Here is a 24,983-nt window from a genome sequence, read left to right as displayed (position 1 = left end):
GTAGTAGTTTTCTATTATATGATATAAAAATTACCATGACATTACAGAAATTCCTTTCAAACATAGGTTATCTGGATGTAACTTACTCTCCCAATTCATGGTTTACATATCAAATGTGATTCAGTTATTCTCTCCAATTTTCCTCTACTTGAAAAAAAAAACAGATTTCCACTTGAATACACGCTATAAAAACTCCTTTTAATCTACAGGATGCTGTGGAAGAAAACTTCTAGAAGTAAAATAATGAGACTAAGGAGACAAAAAAAATCAAGATGTATATACCTCTCCTATTCTTAGCACCATCGGAACTCACCTTTATGCAGGTGAGTCTGGGTAATAGGGAAATCAAATTGGGAAACTCCTGTGAAGGAAGTTGAAGAATACATTACATTTGTAGACAATAGCTTCAATTTTAAAGAGGCAGGGAAAGAAACCAAATATTCCATATGTGCCATAGGCTTAAGAGACATAAAATTGCTTGAAAAGAACACTGAACATTATGAGTTTACATGCAGTTAAAATCAGGTCATTTTGTTTTGCTTTGTTTTGCTTTTTAATTCTGGTAATTGCTGTTCTTGGGCAATAATTCAAAAGGCAATGAAATTCAAATTTGTTTGGAAACATCCATAAAAACCTTTTCAGGACTAGAATTCAGTTGAAAGGCTGCTTCAAAGGAAGTGAATCTTCTAAAATAGTGGTAATTTTAGCTATTGAAACAGATTCACATGATTGAGGATTATTGTCTTTCAAGAGTGTAGAACAGTGGACCTGTGTTCATAGAAAGTAAACATTGTACTGAACAGAGATTTTTCAGAAGTTTGAAATCAACTGAAAATTTGTTTCATTCCTGGTGAATTGCAAAGTAGCCAGCTTATATAATTTCAAAAGCCACTGCCAGTAAGAAGGAAAAGCTAGAGAAGCGAATATGCTAGTTTCCATTATCTTCCACACAACAAATATTTCATGATAAAATATACAGAAAATAGACTCGTTAAAATTGATATGTTTTGAAGTACAATAACATAAAAGAAAATGTTAATAAAATCTCACAATTCATTCATATTCAAATTATAAGTGTAAATTTATAATAAGATAGACAATGTAACTGCTCCCTAAATTTATGAGCATCACAGAAGGTATCTTTGGACATAAAATCATGGAATAGACACATAAAGTAATTTTCAATTTCCACTGACTTCTTAACATAGTCCTCAATTAAAAAAATATCATTATTCACCTACCAATGCTTCTGACATTTACTTTGTGTTAAAATATGTACTACAAAATAATAATATATCAGTTTATGGTTTTTAAAATTTCTAATAAAATGGTATTTTATATTCTGACACAAACCAATTAAAACTGAAGCAGTCAAAATTGAAATGTTTATAGTTCTTCACATATATATGTATTTGTATGCATACATATATGTATATGTACATATATACATATATACGCATGCACATACACACACATAATAGAATTACAAGTGGAAAACAGAAAAGCACATACAGATTCTTAGAAACAGAAATTTGAAGTGAGTGCTAATAATGTTAATTGAAAACATGCCATTTTAAAATGAAAACTTTTATAAAAAGTACTCAAAAGCAGTAGCTTAAATAACATCTTTACTATGTTTTATAGGCTAAAATCCCGACGTGGGTATCAATAGGCTAAAATGAAGCATAACAGCAGGGCTGCATTTCTTTTTGTAAGCTATACTGAGAATCCAGCTGTCCTCAACTTTTCCATCTTCCACACACAGTCTTCTTTGCTTGTGTCATCTATCTCTAGATTCATATACAGCAATATTTTTTATTGTTAAAAAACACCTTCCATTGAACTGCTAATCAAGGAATTTTTCTACTTTAAGGGATTCTGGCATTTACTATTTATTTTATTTTTTTAATATTTTACTTCTCCTAAATGCATATTGAATTTTGTCATTACAAGAGCAAATGTAAGAATGCCCTTAAGAGATGTCTTTAAGGCATGAATTTCTGTTCTTAAAAGACATTAATAACATTATACAAGTGAGTTAGCATCTCTTGATTTTATTCATGTTCTCTCAATATCTATGTTTGTCTATCCATCTCTGTTTCCATCTCTCTCTCTCTCCGTCTCTCGCCTCTGTCATTCCAATTGCTTCCATGAGTGTGCAGCAAAAACATTCCCAAAATCTGCAAGTACTTTCTGTTCTGTAGAAATTAGACAATATATTTGTATTTGTTTTTAATATTAATTCTACAGTATCATTTTATTCTTAGGATTTATAACATCATGAAATGGACTAAGACAACAGATAATTCAGAGTAATTTTATACCACAAAGTAAGGTAAAATAGTGGATTTGCAAGCTTTTGATATTAAAACTCACATTATTTGGGAACTACATCATTTTTAGTACATTGGGGTATAGTCATGCACTCATCTTGTGGCACCATATTATAGGAAGAAAAATATAACAATAAATCCTTAATGGTTGTATTAATTCTGCCAAAGTTGGAAGCAAGCTAGGATAAAGAGACAAGAAGAAAGATCAGGAAGTAGGAGTGAAATAATAAATCAAAGAAAAACTGTAAATCTCAATGGATAAATAGTAAAACTTCATGTAGAACATGAGTGATACATCTGTTTTCTCTGACAGAATCAATGTCAAGTGGTAAATCATAAGCAGAAGAGTACAGTGATGTAACTTTGACTATTACAAATATATATATATATATATATATATACATATATATAATTATATAGTATATACAAAGGTATAATACTATATCGTTAAACATCACAATTTCCCTTGAGTAGAACATTTTACAAAAAGTTAAACATTATTTGTATAAATGCTTTAAATAAAGTTTTTGCAGTTAAACTTCTTTTAATAGTTATATGTATCCCAAATAAATCACTGTAATAATTTATAATTGTGATTATATACTCCATTATAGGGTTAGTTAATATGCACTTAATGGCTTCCTTCTTCCCCAATGTGACAAATAGCAGCACAGTGGTGCTGACCAAGCACCCCATGCTATATTTGTTCATTATAGATTTGACATGTTTCGGTTTAAAAGATTCATAACTTATCTGCATGTACCCAGTACTGAGATGAAAAACACTTGTGCCCAAGCCTGAAAAACTATATGTGGTTCTAGAGATAGAATTCATGGTTTCATGATTGCAAATCAAACATTTTGTCAAGTAATCTGTCTCCCCGCCTGCCTCCCCACATAAATTTTGTTTTCTTGTGTCAAAGTTTATGTACAAACTAAAATAACATTTATCTTTGAGTGATAAATATGAAAATTATATATGTTGAATAGTATAATAACATATTAACAAATGACATATTCAAATAATTTTGTGCATATTCAACTATGTTTCTGATCAAGTGTAGCATATACCTTGTTATAAAGCACACTATTTGTATGGAGTTCGAAAAGAGGATATAGATATTGTCCTATATTGCCTAGGAGTGTAGCCTCTAGAAGGCAATGACACTCTATTTTCAAATACTTTAGAGTGAGTGTCTTTGGAAGTCAGACACTTAACTTGGCACCCTACTTAAGGAATTCATTTCAATTACTAACTTCTCAGACTTTGTGCTAAGATTTCAAGTGCCCCCCACCCCCAGTCTATTTTCTTCCTTTTGTCCAATGAAAAGCATTTTACTCTACTAGAAGAATATAAAATTAGTTGGAAGAGAAAAATTCTTTATTAGGTATGAATATGTTTTTATCAAACATTTCCTTAAAACAAACTATATGCATTTATGGTGGCATCTAATTTTCTGAAATTTCTTAGACTTAATTAGTAAATTTGCTATGAATAAGATTTGTTTATTATAATAGGTCAGTTTGTCATTTATTCCCTAATAGTTCCTTCAACTATTAATAACATTGGAATACATAATATATTGACAATTATTTTAATAAATAAGACAAAGCATCCGACAATATAGATTTCATATTGGAAATAATGTTTCTTTGGCTAATATACAATTTTAGGGATTTAATATACATTGGCATTTGTTGTACTTGTTTTAGTACAGTTTTAGATGGCACTGATACAGATATTTGCACCCTATCAATGAACAGAGGTTACTGACTCCTGTGGTTGAGTTAGGGAAAAGCTGAAAGAAGCTGAAGAGGAGGGTGACCCTGTAAAAGTACCAGCAGTCTCAATTAACCTGGATCCTTGAGGTCTCTGTGGAACAGTCACAGGGAGGACTGGGAGAGGAAGAAAATTTATGTAAATAAATAAATAAATAAATAAATAAATAAATAAAAGCAAGCTTTAATAAGAGGAAATAAATTACCTTGCATAAAAGATCTACTAGTAATAAGTGACTACTTTGTTATTGCAGAATTTAAAGTAATATAAATCTGGAAATGAAAGATGAGGCAAAGATGCTTTGTTCTACCCATTACATTATGAATCCCTGTCTTAGTTGTACACTCACATTAAACAGACATTTTCATTTTACAGGACAATATGAGTGACTGTTAAGAATCTGATGAACTTTTTTATTCTTCTTTCTTTCTAACCCAATAAAATTGGTCTCCATCAAAATGGCATTGAAATAAAAGGAGTTAATCTTATATCTGTAATAAAAGTTGATAAATTCATGACCCATATAGGTATCTGAAGTCTTCAATGTACCTGTGAGAATTTAACTTAGTTTTTGCTGCTTAAGTAAGAGAAAACATCAAAATGTATGTTTTGAAATTCAAAATAAAGTTCTTCAATTTCCCTTCCCCACTGTAGGACGTTTCATCTAAGGTCCCTCACATTGAGTCCTGAGACTCAAAGTCCCAGGTCTGTGGTATTAATTCTAGAGGGTCCCGGGCATCAAGTTGAGGGATGGGGTTGCCATGCCATAGTCACAAACTCTGGCCTGCCTGAAAGAACTGCCAGAACAATAATGGAGAAGTGATTTAGGTAAAGGAGGTCCAGCAACAGATACAAATTGGGATCCAGCTCAAGGAGAGACCCCAAGGCCTGACACCATTACTGATACTATGATGTGCTCACAAAAAGGGTCTTATCATGAATGTCCTTCAAAATTCCCAACAAGCATCTGAAAAAGTCAGGTGCAGATATTCATACCCAACCAATGGACTTGCTAATCCCCGTAGTTGAATTACAGAAAAACTGGGAAAAGCTGAGGAAGAGGGCAACCCTATAAGATGATCAGCAGTCTCAACTGACCTGGACCCCTGAGATCTGTCAGACACTAGATCACCAACCAATCAGAATCACCAACTGATATGAGGCCCTAAATACATATACAGAAGAGGAGTGCCTATTCTTGACTCAGGGAGTGAAGATGTGCCTAACCCTCAATAGACTTGAGGCCCCAGGGAGTGGGGAGGTCTTGTGGGTACGGATGGGGAGGTGGGGATATCCTTGTGGAGACAGGTCGGGGGATCAGCAGAGGAGGTATGGGATATGGAATAGTCAGAAAGTGGAACAGGAGGGGGATAAAGTCTGAACTGTAAAATAAAAGATTAAGTTGAAAAATGGAAACTAATAAGAAAAGAAAATTAGTTCTATATGTTTTTTACTTAAATTTACCATTTCATATTACTTTTGATGTACTAACTACTCACCCACTAAATTCAAAAGTTTAATCAGAAAAAGTGTGCTAACCTTATCTTAGTTTTCTGAAAAATGATCAGAAAGGAGTAATTAGTCATTAGTACTATGTTGTGTTTACATATGCAATAAAAATAATTAATGTATTTAGTGGGGTGACATAAAGAGTAAATCAAAGTACTGAAATAAATAACAGAAACTACTTATACAGTTCTCTGTGTATGGCAAATAATGCAAACAAATCAAAACACTAAATATTGTGTTAATTTAGTACAAATCTTTCTTGGAAATGTGCTTTCCTTTTTTATATCCATAACACATTTAAAGAGAGATGGTGCTTTGAAATGCTAACAATGGTGTTCTTGCCCAAACAAATTTTATTTGTCTCCATCATGGTTCCCATCAATTAAAACAATTTAGTTAACTATTTATTTTGAAAAGTGTTTCAGATTAGCAAGGAAACACCAGACATAGAATAATAGTGCTTTATTTTAATAGAAAAAGAGAATACAATAATCACCATAATGTACTTCCATTAGTGATTTTTTAACCAGTAACATGGCTATTCTGACTTGAATACAGAGACAACTTTAGTACACACTTTTAATCTCAAACAATGTAGGCAAGGTTAGCTTTTAGAAGAAAGCAGCCATGTTTGAAAGTGATATCTAATTGGAGGACAGTCCAGTGAGCAGTATTCAGTTGAGTCAGTTGAGGCAGTTGGTTGAGTTCACTGAGCACCATGCAGTGAAATTGAGTTCATTCTTAAGTTCATGCAGCAGTTCAGAACAGGTCAGTAGAGGCAGTTGAAGCCGGAATATGAAGAGGAGCCACAGGATTAGAACAGATCACTAGAGTTACACTGAGGCCAAGCAGTGAAGATAACTCAGAAACTGAGAAAAGCCAGTTTGAATAAATTATCTTAGAAAGGAGTTTGTGCCAGTATAACTGAGTTGAACAAGCAAGCCAGAATTCAGAAAGAACTAAAAAGGGTGAGCTTATTCAATAGTAAATCTTGGAGATGACAATTATTTTAAGTTGAATATTTACTTTTATACATTAGGTTTGAATTTTTCCAAGATAGTAAGATTTTCAGTTTTCATTAATCCATATCAGTAAAATAAATAACTTCAAATGTTTACATTTTTATGTGAATTTTGTCTTATTATTTTTGTAGATAATTATTCTTATCTTGTTTCAAATTATTTGATTAAAAATAAGAGTACAAGGGTGGTCACTTAAAGCCATATATTTACTCTGCTATTCTGGTTTGAATTATGCTAATCAATATGAAATGAAACTTTGATTTCTGCAAAAACTAATTTATTTGCTTTATTTATTAAGAAATAAAATTAATGTAAAAATGTGCTTATTTGTTACTTGGTTTACTGTGAATTTTTTATCAATTGTTTTTGTGCTATGTAACTTAATATTTCAGAACACAGTGTGTGTTTTGAAACTGTTCAATGAGTGTAGGTTGAATGAATGACACATGCTTTCATCATTTTTCCAATGTAGTACATACTTAAAATAATAATGGAATTATTAACCATATAAAGTATAATAACTTTCAAAGAGATTTATAATTCATATTACTTTTTATTAACTATAGGCACTGCATAGTGCTAGTTGATTCTGAGGACTGAAAGAAGTCACAAAAGTATTACAAGCCATTGGATTTTCAAAACTATAATGAGAGCTACCCAATAATCAGATACAAATATCATATGTTAAAAGTTTGTTTGTGACAGGTCTTCCTGGATGCTGCCGCTGCAGAGAGCCCGTGGGGAGCACCCCACGAGCGAACCTGAGCCTCGGGACCACAGGTAAGACCAAATTTTCTGCTGCAAGAAAGCTGCCTGGTGAGCTTGGGACACAGGAAAGCAGAATTTCTCTAGGACCGGGCACGTTCTGTGTTTACCGGAAGTCCCACACCCGCGGATCCCGGCCCGCAGCAGCTCTCTGCTCCCAGACCCGGTGAGAGAGAGACCCAACCGCCTGGTCAGGTGGGCACTCCTGAGGCTGCAGAGCGGAAGAGACCACCAACTCTGCTCACCCCTGCCCACATCCCTGGCCCAAGAGGAAACTGTATAAGGCCTCTGGGCTCCCGTGGGGAAGGGCCCAGGAGCGGCAGGACCCCTGTGCCTGAGACACCTCCGGAACCTGAAAGAAACAGACCGGATAAACAGTTCTCTGCACCCAAATCCCGTGGGAGGGAGAGCTAAACCTTCAGAGAGGCAGACAAGCCTGGGAAACCAGAAGTGACTGCTCCCTGCACACACATCTCGGACGCCAGAGGAAAAAGCCAAAGACCATCTGGAACCCTGGTGCACTGAAGTTCCCGGAAGGGGCGGCACAGGTCTTCCTGGTTGCTGCCGCTGCAGAGAGCCCGTGGGCAGCACCCCACGAGCGAACCTGAGCCTCGGGACCACAGGTAAGACCAAATTTTCTGCTGCAAGAAAGCTGCCCGGTGAACTCAAGACACAGGCCCACAGGAACAGCTGAAGACCTGTAGGGAGGAAAAACTACACGCCAGAAAGCAGAACACTCTGTCCCCCTAACTGACGGAAAGAGAGGAAAACAGGTCTACAGCACTCCTGTCACACAGGCTTATAGGACAGTCTAGCCACTGTCAGAAATAGCAAAACAAAGTAACACTAGAGATAATCTGATGGCGAGAGGCAAGCGCAGGAACCCAAGCAACAGAAACCAAGACTACATGCCATCATCGGAGCCCAATTCTCCCACCAAAACAAACATGGAATATCCAAACACACCAGAAAAGCAAGATCTAGTTACAAAATCATATTTGATCATGATGCTGGAGGACTTCAAGAAAGACATGAACACACTTAGGGAAGCACAGGAAAACATTAATAAACAAGTAAAAGCCTACAGAGAGGAATCGCAAAAATCCCTGAAAGAATTCCAGGAAAACACAATCAAACAGTTGAAGGAATTAAAAATGGAAATAGAAGCAATCAAGAAAGAACACATGGAAACAACCCTGGATATCGAAAACCAAAAGAAGAGACAAGGAGCTGTAGATACAAGCCTCACCAACAGAATTCAAGAGATGGAAGAGAGAATCTCAGGAGCAGAAGATTCCATAGAAATCATTGACTCAACTGTCAAAGATAATGTAAAGCAGAAAAAGCTACTGGTCCAAAACATACAGGAAATCCAGGACTCAATGAGAAGATCAAACCTAAGGATAATAGGTATAGAAGAGAGTGAAGACTCCCAGCTCAAAGGACCAGTAAATATCTTCAACAAAATCATAGAAGAAAACTTCCCTAACCTAAAAAAAGAGATACCCATAGACATACAAGAAGCCTACAGAACTCCAAATAGATTGGACCAGAAAAGAAACACCTCCCGTCACATAATTGTCAAAACACCAAACGCACAAAATAAAGAAAGAATATTAAAAGCAGTAAGGGAAAAAGGTCAAGTAACATATAAAGGGAGACCTATCAGAATCACACCAGACTTCTCACCAGAAACTATGAAGGCCAGAAGATCCTGGACTGATGTCATACAGACCCTAAGAGAACACAAATGCCAGCCCAGGTTACTGTATCCAGCAAAACTCTCAATTAACATTGATGGAGAAACCAAGATATTCCATGACAAAACCAAATTTACACAATATCTTTCTACAAATCCAGCACTACAAAGGATAATAAATGGTAAAGCCCAACATAAGGAGGCAAGCTATACCCTAGAAGAAGCAAGAAACTAATCGTCTTGGCAACAAAACAAAGAGAATGAAAGCACACAAACATAACCTCACATCCAAATATGAATATAAATGGAAGCAATAATCACTATTCCTTAATATCTCTCAATATCAATGGCCTCAACTCCCCAATAAAAAGACATAGATTAACAAACTGGATATGCAACGAGGACCCTGCATTCTGCTGCCTACAGGAAACACACCTCAGAGACAAAGACAGACACTACCTCAGAGTGAAAGGCTGGAAAACAACTTTCCAAGCAAATGGTCAGAATAAGCAAGCTGGAGTAGCCATTCTAATATCAAATAAAATCAATTTCCAACTAAAAGTCATCAAAAAAGATAAGGAAGGACACTTCATATTCATCAAAGGAAAAATCCACCAAGATGAACTCTCAATCCTAAATATCTTTGCCCCAAATACAAGGGCACCTACATACGTAAAAGAAACCTTACTAAAGCTCAAAACACACATTGCACCTCACACAATAATAGTGGGAGACTTCAACACCCCACTCTCATCAATGGACAGATCATGGAAACAGAAATTAAACAGTGATGTCGACAGACTAAGAGAAGTCATGAGCCAAATGGACTTAACGGATATTTATAGAACATTCTATCCTAAAGCAAAAGGATATACCTTCTTCTCAGCTCCTCATGGTACTTTCTCCAAAATTGACCATATAATTGGTCAAAAAACGGGCCTCAACAGGTACAGAAAGATAGAGATAATCCCATGCATGCTATCAGACCACCACGGCCTAAAACTGGTCTTCAATAACAATAAGGGAAGAATGCCCACATATACGTGGAAATTGAACAATGCTCTACTCAATGATAACCTGGTCAAGGAAGAAATAAAAAAGAAATTAAAAACTTTTTAGAATTTAATGAAAATGAAGATACAACATACCCAAACTTATGGGACACAATGAAAGCTGTGCTAAGAGGAAAACTCATAGCGCTGAGTGCCTGCAGAAAGAAACAGGAAAGAGCATATGTCAGCAGCTTGACAGCACACCTAAAAGCTCTAGAACAAAAAGAAGCAAATACACCCAGGAGGAGTAGAAGGCAGGAAATAATCAAACTCAGAGCTGAAATCAACCAAGTAGAAACAAAAAGGACCATAGAAAGAATCAACAGAATCAAAAGTTGGTTCTTTGAGAAAATCAACAAGATAGATAAACCCTTAGCCAGACTAACGAGAGGACACAGAGAGTGCGTCCAAATTAACAAAATTAGAAATGAAAAGGGAGACATAACTACAGATTCAGAGGAAATTCAAAAAATCATCAGATCTTACTATAAAAACCTATATTCAACAAAATTTGAAAATCTTCAGGAAATGGACAATTTCCTAGACAGATACCAGGTATCGAAGTTAAATCAGGAACAGATAAACCAGTTAAACAACCCCATAACTCCTAAGGAAATAGAAGCAGTCATTAAAGGTCTTCCAACCAAAAAGAGCCCAGGTCCAGACGGGTTTAGTGCAGAATTCTATCAAACCTTCATAGAAGAGCTCATACCAATATTATCCAAACTATTCCACAAAATTGAAACAGATGGAGCACTACCGAATTCCTTCTACGAAGCCACAATTACTCTTATACCTAAACCACACAAAGACACAAAAAAGAAAGAGAACTTCAGACCAATTTCCCTTATGAATATCGACGCAAAAATACTCAATAAAATTCTGGCAAACCGAATTCAAGAGCACATCAAAACAATCATCCACCATGATCAAGTAGGCTTCATCCCAGGCATGCAGGGATGGTTTAATATACGGAAAACCATCAACGTGATCCATCATATAAACAAACTGAAAGAACAAAACCACATGATCATTTCATTAGATGCTGAGAAAGCATTTGACAAAATTCAACACCCCTTCATGATAAAAGTCCTGGAAAGAATAGGAATTCAAGGCCCATACCTAAACATAGTAAAAGCCATATACAACAAACCAGTTGCTAACATTAAACTAAATGGAGAGAAACTCGATGCAATCCCACTAAAATCAGGGACTAGACAAGGCTGCCCACTCTCTCCCTACTTATTCAATATAGTTCTTGAAGTTCTAGCCAGAGCAATCAGACAACAAAAGGAGATCAAGGGGATACAGATCGGAAAAGAAGAAGTCAAAATATCACTATTTGCAGATGACATGATAGTATATTTAAGTGATCCCAAAAGTTCCACCAGAGAACTACTAAAGCTGATAAACAACTTCAGCAAAGTGGCAGGGTATAAAATTAACTCAAATAAATCAGTTGCCTTCCTCTATACAAAAGAGAAACAAGCCGAGAAAGAAATTAGGGAAACGACACCCTTCATAATAGACCCAAATAATATAAAGTACCTCGGTGTGACTTTAACCAAGCAAGTAAAAGATCTGTACAATAAGAACTTCAAGACACTGAGGAAAGAAATTGAAGAAGACCTCAGAAGATGGAAAGATCTCCCATGCTCATGGATTGGCAGGATTAATATAGTCAAAATGGCCATTTTACCAAAAGCAATCTACAGATTCAATGCAATCCCCATCAAAATACCAATCCAATTCTTCAAAGAGTTAGACAGAACAATTTGCAAATTCATCTGGAATAACAAAAAACCCAGGATAGCTAAAGCTATCCTCAACAATAAAAGGACTTCAGGGGGAATCACTATCCCTGAACTCAAGCAGTATTACAGAGCAATAGTGATAAAAACTGCATGGTATTGGTACAGAGACAGACAGATAGACCAATGGAATAGAATTGAAGACCCAGAAATGAACCCACACACCTATGAGCACTTGATTTTTGACAAAGGAGCCAAAACCATCCAATGGAAAAAAGATAGCATTTTCAGCAAATGGTGCTGGTTCAACTGGAGGGCAACATGTAGAAGAATGCAGATCGATCCATGCTTATCACCCTGTACAAAGCTTAAGTCCAAGTGGATCAAGGACCTCCACATCAAACCAGACACACTCAAACTAATAGAAGAAAAACTAGGGAAGCATCTGGAACACATGGGCACTGGAAAAAATTTCCTGAACAAAACAGCAATGGCTTATGCTCTAAGATCAAGAATCGACAAATGGGATCTCATAAAACTGCAAAGCTTCTGTAAGGCAAAGGACACTGTGGTTAGGACAAAACGGCAACCAACAGATTGGGAAAAGATCTTTACCAATCCTACAACAGATAGAGGCCTTATATCCAAAATATACAAAGAACTCAAGAAGTTAGACCGCAGGGAAACAAATAACCCTATTAAAAATTGGGGTTCAGAGCTAAACAAAGAATTCACAGCTGAGGAATGCCGAATGGCTGAGAAACACCTAAAGAAATGTTCAACATCTTTAGTCATAAGGGAAATGCAAATCAAAACAACCCTGAGATTTCACCTCACACCAGTGAGAATGGCTAAGATCAAAAACTCAGGTGACAGCAGATGCTGGCGACGATGTGGAGAAAGAGGAACACTCCTCCATTGTTGGTGGGATTGCAGACTTGTAAAACCATTCTGGAAATCAGTCTGGAGGTTCCTCAGAAAATTGGACATTGAACTGCCTGAGGATCCAGCTATACCTCTCTTGGGCATATACCCAAAAGATGCCTCAACATATAAAAGAGACACGTGCTCCACTATGTTCATCGCAGCCTTATTTATAATAGCCAGAAAATGGAAAGAACCGAAATGCCCTTCAACAGAGGAATGGATACAGAAAATGTGGTACATCTACACAATGGAATATTACTCAGCTATCAAAAACAACGAGTCTATGAAATTCGTAGGCAAATGGTTGGAACTGGAAAATATCATCCTGAGTGAGATAACCCAATCACAGAAAGACATACATGGTATGCACTCATTGATAAGTGGCTATTAGCCCAAATGCTTGAATTACCCTAGATCCCTAGAACAAACGAAACTCAAGACGGATGATCAAAATGTGAATGCTTCACTCCTTCTTTAAATGAGGAAAAAGAATACCCTTGGCTGGGAAGGGAGAGGCAAAGATTAAAACAGAGACTGAAGGAACACCCATTCAGAGCCTGCCCCACAGGTGGCCCATACATATACAGCCACCCAATTGGACAAGATGGATGAAGCAAAGAAGTGCAGACCGACAGGAGCCGGATGTAGATCGCTCCTGAGAGACACAGCCAGAATACAGCAAATACAGAGGCGAATGCCAGCAGCAAACCACTGAGCTGAGAATAGGTCCCCCGTTGAAGGAATCAGAGAAAGAACTGGAAGAGCTTGAAGGGGCTCGAGACCCCAAATGTACAACAATGTCAAGCAACCAGAGCTTCCAGGGACTAAGCCACTACCTAAAGACTATATATGGACTGACCCTGGACTCTGACCCCATAGGTAGCAATGAATATCCTAGTAAGAGCACCAGTGGAAGGGGAAGCCCTGGGTCCTGCTAAGACCGAACCCCCAGTGAACTAGACTATGGGGGGAGGGCGGCAATGGGGGGAGGGTTGGGAGGGGAACACCCATAAGGAAGGGGAGGGGGGAGGGGGATTTTGCCCGGAAACCGGGAAAGGGAATAACACTTGAAATGTATATAAGAAATACTCAAGTTAATAAAAAAAATAAATAAAAGTTTGTTTGTAAATAGTATTAGTTCACTAAAACATCAGGGTTCCAGCTACATTTTGCCACACTTCAGTAATAAAGAGATTAACATTTATTCCACATTTCTTATGTACACATGTTCATAGCTTCAAAATGAAAACAAAATATAATAAATTTGGCAGTCATTTAAAGACTATAACAATTTTAATACCAATAGACATGCTACTGAGGAAGAAGAAATCTCACAAGTTCCACTTCTAGACAGATATCCAAAGGTAACTAATAAGTGCTGAAAAATGAGAAAATGTCAGGTAACCTCTCCCAGTTATGAGCCCTTAATATTTTGTCAAGTATAAAGTGATCATCCCTAAAATTACATACACACAAGCAAAAAGCTGGACTCATCAGGCTGTAGCTATATGTATATATATTTGTTTATATATATGTATGTGTATATAAGTGTATATAAGTGTATATATATATGCATATATATGCATATATGTGTTTTATATATGCTTGTGTGTGTATGTGTATATGTGCATGTGGGTGTTTATAATGAAAGAAATAAATGGAAAAGGCCCACCAATTTGAGAGGGAGATAGGGGAGCAGACATGGAACAGATTGGAGGGAAAGGGTACCAAAGAAGTTTGAGTTAGAAAGGGAAAAGTAATGTACTTGTACTTAATTTAAAGTATATTGAACAAAAAAGGAGTATGAATACTAGTGCAATTTATGGGTGCATAAATCCATTCTCAGACATCATAATGAAAATGTCAGTACCAGTATTAGGTTACCTCCTTAAGTTCCTGAAGTCTCTCAAACAATATAGTGCATTAATGTCACAACTATGTAAAATGACCTTATTGCTGAAGATAAGATATGCTTTGGTTGTCAGAAATTGAGAAATTAAGCTTGAACTGAGCTAGAAGTTTTTCTTGGAAGTCTTTATGCAGATTGCTGAGAGAAAATTCTTTTTTTTTCTTATTATTCTTAGTCTTTAAGCTTTTTTTTTTTACAACCCATTCATTATCCCCCATCTGGTCGGCTCTCCAACTGCTCCTCTTCCCATGTCTCCAAGAAAATGTCCCCACCCCACAACAACCCAGTTGTCTCACAATGAAATAATAGATACAGAAATTGTGGTTCATTTACACAATGAAATACTACTCAGATACTAAGAAACTCATCATGAAATATCATCAAAAAATATCATCCTGAGTGTGGTAACTCAGACTCAAAAGGATATGAAGAGTATGTACTAACTAATAAGTAAATATTAGCCAAAATTTGTACAGAATAACAAGGATACAGTCCACAGAAATCATGAAGGTTAACAAGCTGAAGAGTCCAAGTGAGGATGACTCGATCCCACTTTGGAGTGAAAGAAAGCAATCACAGGGGCAGGGTGTGGGGGAAAGAGAGGCCGGAAGTGGGTTGGAGAAGGGACAGGGAGTGGAAAAGGGGAACTTAGAGGTAGGAACAAGACTGAAGCCCTGAGTGCCAGAATAAAAAAAAAAAAAAAAAAAAGGGGAACAGGCTACTTCAAGAGGTAGGAGGTTGGGGCAAGGGGAGGTCTAGAATGTACCAGAAACCTCGGAAAGAGGTACACTCAGGATTCACAGGAAGGGAACTTAGGTGAAATTCCTAATAGTAGGGAGAGAGAACTTGTAGAGTCCATCTCCAGTAGAAAACAAGGCATCAAGTTGAGGGATGGAGCTGCCATCCCACAGTAAAAAAACACTGACCATGAATTGTTCCCTTCTGAAAGAACTTCAGGGACAAAATTGGAGAAGAGACTGAGGAAAAGGAGGTCCAGTGACCTGCACAAATTGGGATGCAACTCAAGCGGAGGTCCCAAGGCCTGACACTATTACTGATGCTATAGTGTGCTTACATACAGGAGCTTAGCATGGCTGCTCTCTGAGAGACCCAACAAGCAGCTGACCAAGACAGAAGTAGATATTTATACCAAACCATTGGACAGAAGCCTGGGATCCCTGAAGTTAAATTAAGGAAAAGCTGGAAGAAACTGAAGAGGAAGGCGATTCCATAGGAAGATAAGCAGTCTCAATTAACCTGGACCCCTGAAATCTTCCAGATTCTGAGCCACCAACCAGGCTGCTCGTCTGAGGCCCCTGGCATATATAGAGCAGAGGACTGTCCTGTCTGGCCTCAGTGAGAGAAAATGCACCTAACACTCGAGAGACATGAGAGAAAATTCTTATCAATACACTTTGACCTAAGGACACTGTGCTACTATAGTAACTTGCAAAGATGATATGCCTACTAGGGCAAAAGCTGCATGGCAAGTATGGAGGTAACAAACTACATTCTGAGTGCACTGCAGGTCTATTCTGCAAGAAAGAATTTGCATCTGGTATTGTAATTCTTGCAAATAATTGTGGTTTGGGATGTCATAGACCTTGTTGGGGAATGTACTGCTGTAGTATTGTTTTTATTTGCTAAATAGATATGCTTCATTTCTTAAACTGCATCCTTTATATTTATCTTTATGATCCTGGTGCTGTTCTCAACTTTTGTCATTGAATCTAGGGTAAAATATCCTATGACTTATAGAAGCTTCATTTTACAGTGATGTTCAGAGACTAAATACTGAGAACAGCTGACTGTTAAATTCTCAATATTAAATGGGTCATGTATACTGCTATCTACAAAGCTTTGGGAAGATTATGTGAAGTAGGCTTGTAAGAGTTCGGGAAGGGGTAGGGTGGGATGTTGTGTTTCAAGCATTATATGGAGATTGTGCTTGAAATCAGCATTTGTGATTATTTAAAATCTTCAAATGATTATGATCATTTACATTCTTTATATGGAATGACAAAGGAGTTCACAATGTACCATATTTCCTAGAGGATGTTCAAGAAATTAGGAGTTGGTAGGGAATAGAAGTTTATGAGGTTGTATATTTCAGTGAATAAAAAAGGTAGTAGTTCCTGGGAGGAGAGAAATTTTCTGCAGTGGCATAGTCACTGATGTGTTACACCAGCTTCTATAAATTTCATAGCCATCCTTTTCTAAATTAATCCTAATTAAACATATTGGTTCATAGAGACAGAAGATATGAAAGTATAAGTAGAAATAGTTGATAAGAGAAAGTATAAAGGCAGGAGCAGAAGGGACATTTGAGAGAATGAATATGATAGGAATACTGTACATACATGTATGAAAATATCAGTATAACCTGTCATTATATATAATTATTGTACACTAATAAGAAAAAATATAAAAAGAATTGTTCTATTATATACCAACTAGTACCTTACAGTTTAAATGGCATCAATATTCATTAGTCACCCAATGAGAAAGCTACCCTTTCGCATCATTTTTTTTTGAGAAATCCACTTACACCACAGTGTAACATCATATATTTTGAACCTCTTGACCCCTTTATATGTAAAAACAAAGCCGAAAGAAATGAGGCCAAAGGATTTTGTAAATTTTGGCTCCAAGTCTTTCTATAATAAGATCAATTGTAAAGAGATAATTATGCCAGTAAATTTATCAAGCTGTACTGGTTAATCACAAACCTAAAAGAATCTTGAGAAAGTTTGAGGTGCATTATCCATTCAATGTACCATTTAACTTATAGCACACATGGCAAAAGTTCAATGAGTACACAAACTTTTTCAAAAACACTCAATAGAAACAGGAAACTCATTATTGAATTTAGTGGGAATTTTTTTTTTTGTAGTGTGATTTTTCTTTCTTTTTTTTTTTTATTAACTTGAGTATTTCTTATATACATTTCGAGTGTTATTCCCTTTCCCGGTTTCCGGGCAAACATCCCCCTCCCCCCTCCCCTTCCTTATGGGTGTTCTCCTCCCCCCCTCCCCCCTCCCCTTCCTTATGGGTGTTCTCCTCCCCACCCTCCCCCCATTGCCGCCCTCCCCCCAACAGTCTAGTTCACTGGGGGTTCAGTCTTAGCAGGACCCAGGGCTAATGGGAAAAGTTTTATGTGTTGAAAAATTTAATGTTTCATATTTATTAGGTCAAGAAAATGTGAATGACAAATTAGTAACAATTCTTTCACTATATGATTTTATGGATATAAGATGAGACTTTTGTATATTTGCTTTACTAATAAGGAAATACCATTTGTTTATTTAATAAACATTAAATATATCAGTATAAAAATAAAATTTTGGTACTGTGCTGTGATGGTTTCTGTATGCTAGGCTGATGAATGGTACTTACTATTAGGAAGTGTAGGCTCTCTCTGGCCCAAATCCCGTGGGAGGGAGAGCTACACCTTCAGAAAGGCAGACACGCCTGGGAAACCAGAAGAGACTGCACTCTGCACACATATCTGACAACAGAGGGAAACACCAAACGCCATCTGGAACCCTGGTGCACGGAAGCTCCTGGAAAGGGCGGCGCAGATCTTCCTGGTTGCTGCCGCCACGGAGAGCTCTTAGGCAGCACCCCACGAGCAAACTTGAGCCTCGGAACCACAGGTAAGACCACTTTTCTGCTGCAAGTGACCTGCCTGGTGAACTCAAGACACAGACCCACAGGAACAGCTAAAGACCTGTAGATAGGAAAAACTACATGCCAGAAAGCAGAACACTGTCCACATAACTGGCTGAAAGAAAACAGGAAAACAGGTCTACAGCACTCCTGACACACAGTCTTATAGGACAGTCTAGCCACTGTCAGAAATAGCAGAACAAAGTAACACTAGAGAAAATCTGATGGCGAGAGGCAAGCGCAGGAACCCAAGCAAAAGAAACCAAGACTACATGGCATCATCGGCGCCCAATTCTCCCACCAAAGCAAACACGGAATATCCAAACACACCAGAAAAGCAAGATCTAGATTCAAAATCATATTTGACCATGATGCTGGAGGACTTCAAGAAAGACATGAAGAACTCCCTTAGAGAACAAGTAGAAGCCTACAGAGAGGAATCACAAAAATCCCTCAAAGAACTCCAGGAAAACATGAATAAACAAGTAGAAGCCCATAGAGAGGAGTCACAATAATCCCTGAAAGAATTCCAGGAAAACACAATCAAACAGTTGAAGGAATTAAAAATGGAAATAGAAGCAATCAAGAAAGAACACATGGAAACAACCCTGGATATAGAAAACCAAAAGAAGAGACAAGGAGCTGTAGATACAAGCTTCAACAACAGAATACAAGAGATGGAAGAGAGAATCTCAGGAGCAGAAGATTCCATAGAAATCATTGACTCAACTGTCAAAGATGATGAAAAGCTGAAAAAGCTACTGGTCCAAAACATACAGGAATTCCAGGACTCAATGAGAAGATCAAACCTAAGGATAATAGGTATAGAAGAGAGTGAAGACTCCCAGCTCAAAGGACCAGTAATTATCTTCAACAAAATCATAGAAGAAAACTTCCCTTACCTAAAAAAAGACATACCCATAGTCATACAAGAAGCCTACAGAACTCCAAATAGATTGGACCAGAAAAGAAACACCAACCGTAACATAATAGTCAAAACAACAAACGCACAAAATAAAGAAAGAATATTAAAAGCAGAAAGGGAAAAAGGTCAAGTAACATATAAAGGCAGACCTATCAGAATCACACCAGACTTTTCGCCAGAAACTATGAAAGCCAGAAGATCCTGGACAGATGTCATACAGACCTAACAGAACACAAATGCCAGCCCAGGTTATTGTATCCTACAAAACTCTCAATTAACATAGATGGAGAAACCAAGATATTCCATGACAAAACCAAATTTACACAATATCTTTCTACAAATCCAGCACTACAAAGGATAATAAATGGCAAAGCCCAACATAAGGAAGCAAGCCATACCCTAGAAGAAGCAAGAAACTAATCGTCTTGGGAACAAAACAAAGAGAAGAAAAGCACACAAACATAACCTCATACCCAAATATGAATATAACAGGAAGCAATAATCACCATTCCTTAATATCTCTCAACATCAACGGACTCAACTCCCCAATAAAAAGACATAGATTAACAAACTGGATACGCAATGAGGACCCTGGAGTCTGCTGCCTACAGGAAACATATCTCAGAGACAAAGACAGACACTACTTCAGAGTGAAATCTGGAAAACAAATTTCCAAGGAAATGTCCGGAAGAAGCAAGCTGCAGTAGCCATTCTAATATCAAATAAAATCAATTTTCAACTAAAATTCATCAAAAAAGATAAGGAAGGACACTTGATATTCATCAAACGAAAAATCCACCAAAATGAACTCTCAATCCTAAATATCTGTGCCCCAAATACAAGGGCAACTACATACCTAAAAGAAACCTTACTAAAGCTCAAAACACACATTGCACCTCACACAATAATAGTAGGAGATATCAACACCCCACTCTCATTAATGGACAGATCATGGAAACAGAAATTAAACACAGATGTAGACAGACTAAGAGAAGTCATGAGCCAAAAGGATTTAACAGATATTTATACAACATCCTATCCTAAAGCAAAAGGATATAACTTCTTCTCAGCTCCTCATGGTACTTTCTCCAAAACTGACCATATAATTGGTCAAAAAACGGGCCTCAACAGTTACAGGAAGATAGAAATAATCCCATGCGTGCTATCAGACCACCACAGCCTAAAACTGGTCTTCAATAATAATAAGGGAAGAATGCCCACATATACGTGGGAATTGAACAATGCTCTACTCAATGATAACCTGGTCAAGGAAGAAATAAAGAAAGAAATTAAAGACTTTTTAGAATTTAATGAAAATGAAGGTACAACATACCCAAACTTATGGGACACAGTGAAAGGTGTGCTAAGAGGAAATCTCATAGCGCTGGGTGCCTGCAGAAAGAAACAGGAAAGAGCATATGTCAGCAGCTTGACAGCACACCTACAAGCTCTAGAACAAAAAGAAGCAAATACACCCAGGAGGAGTAGAAGGCAGGAAATAATCAAACTCAGAGCTGAAATAAACCAAGTAGAAACAAAAAGGACCATAGAAAGAATCAACAGAATAAAAAGTTGGTTCTTTGAGAAAATCAACAAGATAGATAAACACTCAGCCAGACTAACGAGAGGACACAGAGACTGTGTCCAAATTAACAAAATCAGAAAGGAAAAGGGAGACATAACTACAGATTCAGAGGAAATTCAAAAAATCATCAGATCTTACTATAGAAGCCTATATTCAACAAAACTTGAAAATCTGCAGGAAATGGACAATTTCCTGGACAGATACCAGGTACCGAAGTTAAATCAGGAACAGATAAACCAGTTAAACAACCCCATAACTCCTCAGGAAATAGAAGCAGTCATTAACGGTCTCCCAACCAAAAAGAGCCCAGGTCCAGACGGGTTTAGTGCAGAATTCTATCAGACCTTCATAAAAGACCTCATACCAATATTATCCAAACTATTCCACAAAATTGAAACAGATGGAGCACTACCGAACTCCTTCTATGAAGCCACAATTACTCTTATACCTAAACCACACAAACACCCAACAAAGAGAGAACTTCAGACCAATTTCCCTTATGAATATCGACGCAAAAATACTCAATAAAATTCTGGTAAACCGAATCCAAGAGCACATCAAAACAATCATCCTCCATGATCAAGTAGGCTTCATCCCAGGCATGCAGGGATGGTTTAATACAGAAAACCATCAACGTGATCCATTATATAAACAAACTGAAAGAACAAAACCACATGATCATTTTTTAGATGCTGAGAAAGCATTTGACAAAATTCAACACCCCTTCATGATAAAAGTGCTCGAAAGAATTGGAATTCAAGGCTCATACATAAACATACTAAAAGCCATATACAGCAAACCAGTTGCTAACATTAAACTAAATGGAGAGAAACTTGAAGCAATCCCACTGAAATCAGGGACTAGACAAGGCTGCCCACTCTCTCCCTACTTATTCAATATAGTTCTTGAAGTTCTAGCCAGAGCAATCAGACAACAAAAGGAGGTCAAAGGGATACAGATCGGAAAAGAAGAAGTCAAAATATCACTATTTGCAGATGATATGATAGTATATTTACGTGATCCCAAAAGTTCCACCAGAGAACTACTAAAGCTGATAAACAACTTCAGCAAAGTGGCTGCGTATAAAATTAACTCAAATAAATCAGTAGCCTTCCTCTACACAAAAGAGAAACAAGCAGAGAAAGAAATTAGGGAAACGACACCATTCATAATAGACCCAAATAATATAAAGTACCTCGGTGTGACTTTAACCAAGCAAGTAAAATATTTGTACAATAAGAACTTCAAGACTCTGAAGAAAGAAATTGAAGAAGACCTCAGAAGATGGAAAGATCTCCCATGCTCATGGATTGGCAGGATTAATATAGTCAAAATGGCCATTTTACCAAAAGCAATCTACAGATTCAATGCAATCCCCATCAAAATACCAATCCAATTCTTCAAAGAGTTAGACGGAACAATTTGCAAATTCATCTGGAATAACAAAAAACCCAGGATAGCTAAAACTATCCTCAACAATAAAAGGACTTCAGGGGGAATCATTATCCCTGAACTCAAGCAGTATCACAGAGCAATAGTGATAAAAACTGCATGGTATTGGTACAGAGACAGACAGATAGACCAATGGAACAGAATTGAAGACCCAGAAATGAACCCACACACCTATGAGCACTTGATTTTTGACAAAGGAGCCAAAACCATCAAATGGAAAAAAGACAGCATTTTCAGCAAACGGTGCTGTTTCAACTGAATGTCAGCATGTAGAAGAATGCAGATCTATCCATGCTTATCACCCTGTACAAAGCTTAAGTCCAAGTGGATCAAGGACCTGCACATCAAACCAGATACACTCAAACTAATAGAAGAAAAACTAGGGAAGCATCTGGAACACATGGGCACTGGAAAAAGTTTCCTGAACAAAACACCAATGGTTTCTGCTCTAAGATCAAGAATCGACAAATGGGATCTCATAAAACTGCAAAGTTTTTGTAAGGCAAAGGACACTGTGGTTAGGACAAAATGGCAACCAACAGATTGGGAAAAGATCTTTACCAATCCTACCACAGATAGAGGCCTTATATCCAAAATATACAAAGAACTCAAGAAGTTAGACCGCAGGGAGACAAATAACCCTATTAAAAAATGGGGTTCAGAGCTAAACGAAGAATTCACAGCTGAGGAATGCCGCATGGCTGAGAAACACCTAAAGAAATGTTCAACATCTTTAGTCATAAGGGAAATGCAAATCAAAACAACCGTGAGATTTCACCTCACACCTGTGAGAATGGCTAAGATCAAAAACTCAGATGACAGCAGATGCTGGCAAGGATGCGGAGAAAGACGAACACTCCTCCATTGTTGGTGGGATTGCAGACTGGTACAACCATTCTGGAAATCAGTCTGGAGGTTCCTCAGAAATTTGGACATTGAACTGCCTGAGGATCCAGCTAAACCTCTCTTGGGCATATACCCAAAAGATGTCCCAACATATAAAGAAGACATGTGCTCCACTATGTTCATAGGAGCCTTATTTGTAATAGCCAGAAGCTGGAAAGAACCCAGATTCCCTTCAACAGAGGAATGGATACAGAAAATGTGGTACATCTACACAATGGAATATTAGTCAGCTATCAAAAACAACGAGTTTATGAAATTCGTAGGCAAATGGTTGGAACTGGAAAACATCATCCTGAGTGAGGTAACCCAATCACAGAAAAACACACATCGTATGCACTCATTGATAAGTGGCTATTAGCCCAAATGCTTGAATTACCCTAGATGCCTAGAACACATGAAACTGAAGACCGATTATCAAAATGTGAATGCTTCACTCCTTTTTTAAAAGGGGAATAAGAATACCCTTGGCAGCGAATAGAGAGGCAAAGATTAAAACAGGCACAGAAGGAACACCCATTCAGAGCCTGCCCCACATGTGGCCCATACTTATACAGCCATCCAATTAGACAAGATGGATGAAGCAAAGAAGTGCAGGCCGACAGGAAGCGGATGTAGATCGCTCCTGAGAGGCACAGCCAGAATACAGCAAATACAGAGGCGAATGCCAGCAGCAAACCACTCAACTGAGAATAGGACCCTCTTTGAAGGAATCAGAGAAAGAACTGGAAGAGCTTGAAGGGGCTCGAGACCCCATATGTACAACAATGCCAAGCAACCAGAGCTTCCAGGGACTAAGCCACTACCTAAAGACTATACATAGACTGACCCTGGGCTCCAACCTCATAGGTAGCAATGAATATCCTAGTAAGAGCACCAGTGGAAGGGGAAGCCCTGGGTCCTGCTAAGACTGAACCCCCAGTGAACTAGATTGTTGGGGGGAGGGCGGCAATGGGGAGAGAATGGGGATGGGAACAACCATAAAGAAGGGGAGGGGGAGGGGGAGGGATTAGGGGGATGTTTGCCTGGAAACCGGAAAAGGGAATAACACTCGAAATGTATATAAGAAATACTCAAGTTAATAATAATAATAATAATAATAATAATAATAATAAAAAGACAATAATAAAATTCTACAGTCTGTTCAAAACTAAAAAAAAAAAAGGAAGTGTAGGCTCGTTGGAATAGTTATATCACTGTTGGTGTGAGCTAGAATACCTTTGTCTTATCAGCCTGGAAGCCAGTCTCCTAGTAACCTTCAGATGAAGAGGTAGAACTCTCAGCTCCTCTTGTACCATGCCTGCCTGGATGCTGCCATGGTCCTACCTTGAGGATAATGCACTGAACCTCTGAACCTCTGAATCTCTGAACCTCTGAACCTCTGAACCTGTAAGCCATTTCCAATTAAATGCTCTCCTTTAAGAGTTACCTTGGTCATGATGTCTTTTCACAGCAATAGAAACCTGAGACAGAAGTTGGTACCAGGTACTGGTGTATTCCTGTGGTAGGCCTGACTATGGTTTTGTTTGGAGGAATGTGGATTTGGACACTTTGGTTTTGTAAAGCAGCATGGAATGTTTTAAGTTGGTCTTAATGGGCTATTCTAATAAGAATATGGAAGACTTTGTTGCTGAGAATGATTTGAACTTTGCAGACCTGGTCCAAGACATTTCAGTAGAGAAAAATTTCAGTATGTCGCCAAG

At 37.6% G+C, this 24,983-nt stretch overlaps 1 protein-coding gene across 4 annotated transcripts in view; it reads right to left on the bottom strand.

Moving 5' to 3' along the window:
- The window catches only part of Pcdh11x (protocadherin 11 X-linked), a 695,481-nt gene that overhangs the window by 268,028 nt on the left and 402,470 nt on the right, over positions 1 to 24,983 (bottom strand). The gene's annotated exons all lie outside the window — the stretch shown is intronic.

This window comes from Rattus norvegicus, chromosome X (genome assembly GCF_036323735.1).
Source record: "Rattus norvegicus strain BN/NHsdMcwi chromosome X, GRCr8, whole genome shotgun sequence".
NCBI lineage: Eukaryota > Metazoa > Chordata > Mammalia > Rodentia > Muridae > Rattus > Rattus norvegicus.
This window is presented reverse-complemented; position numbering and strand designations above follow the sequence as displayed.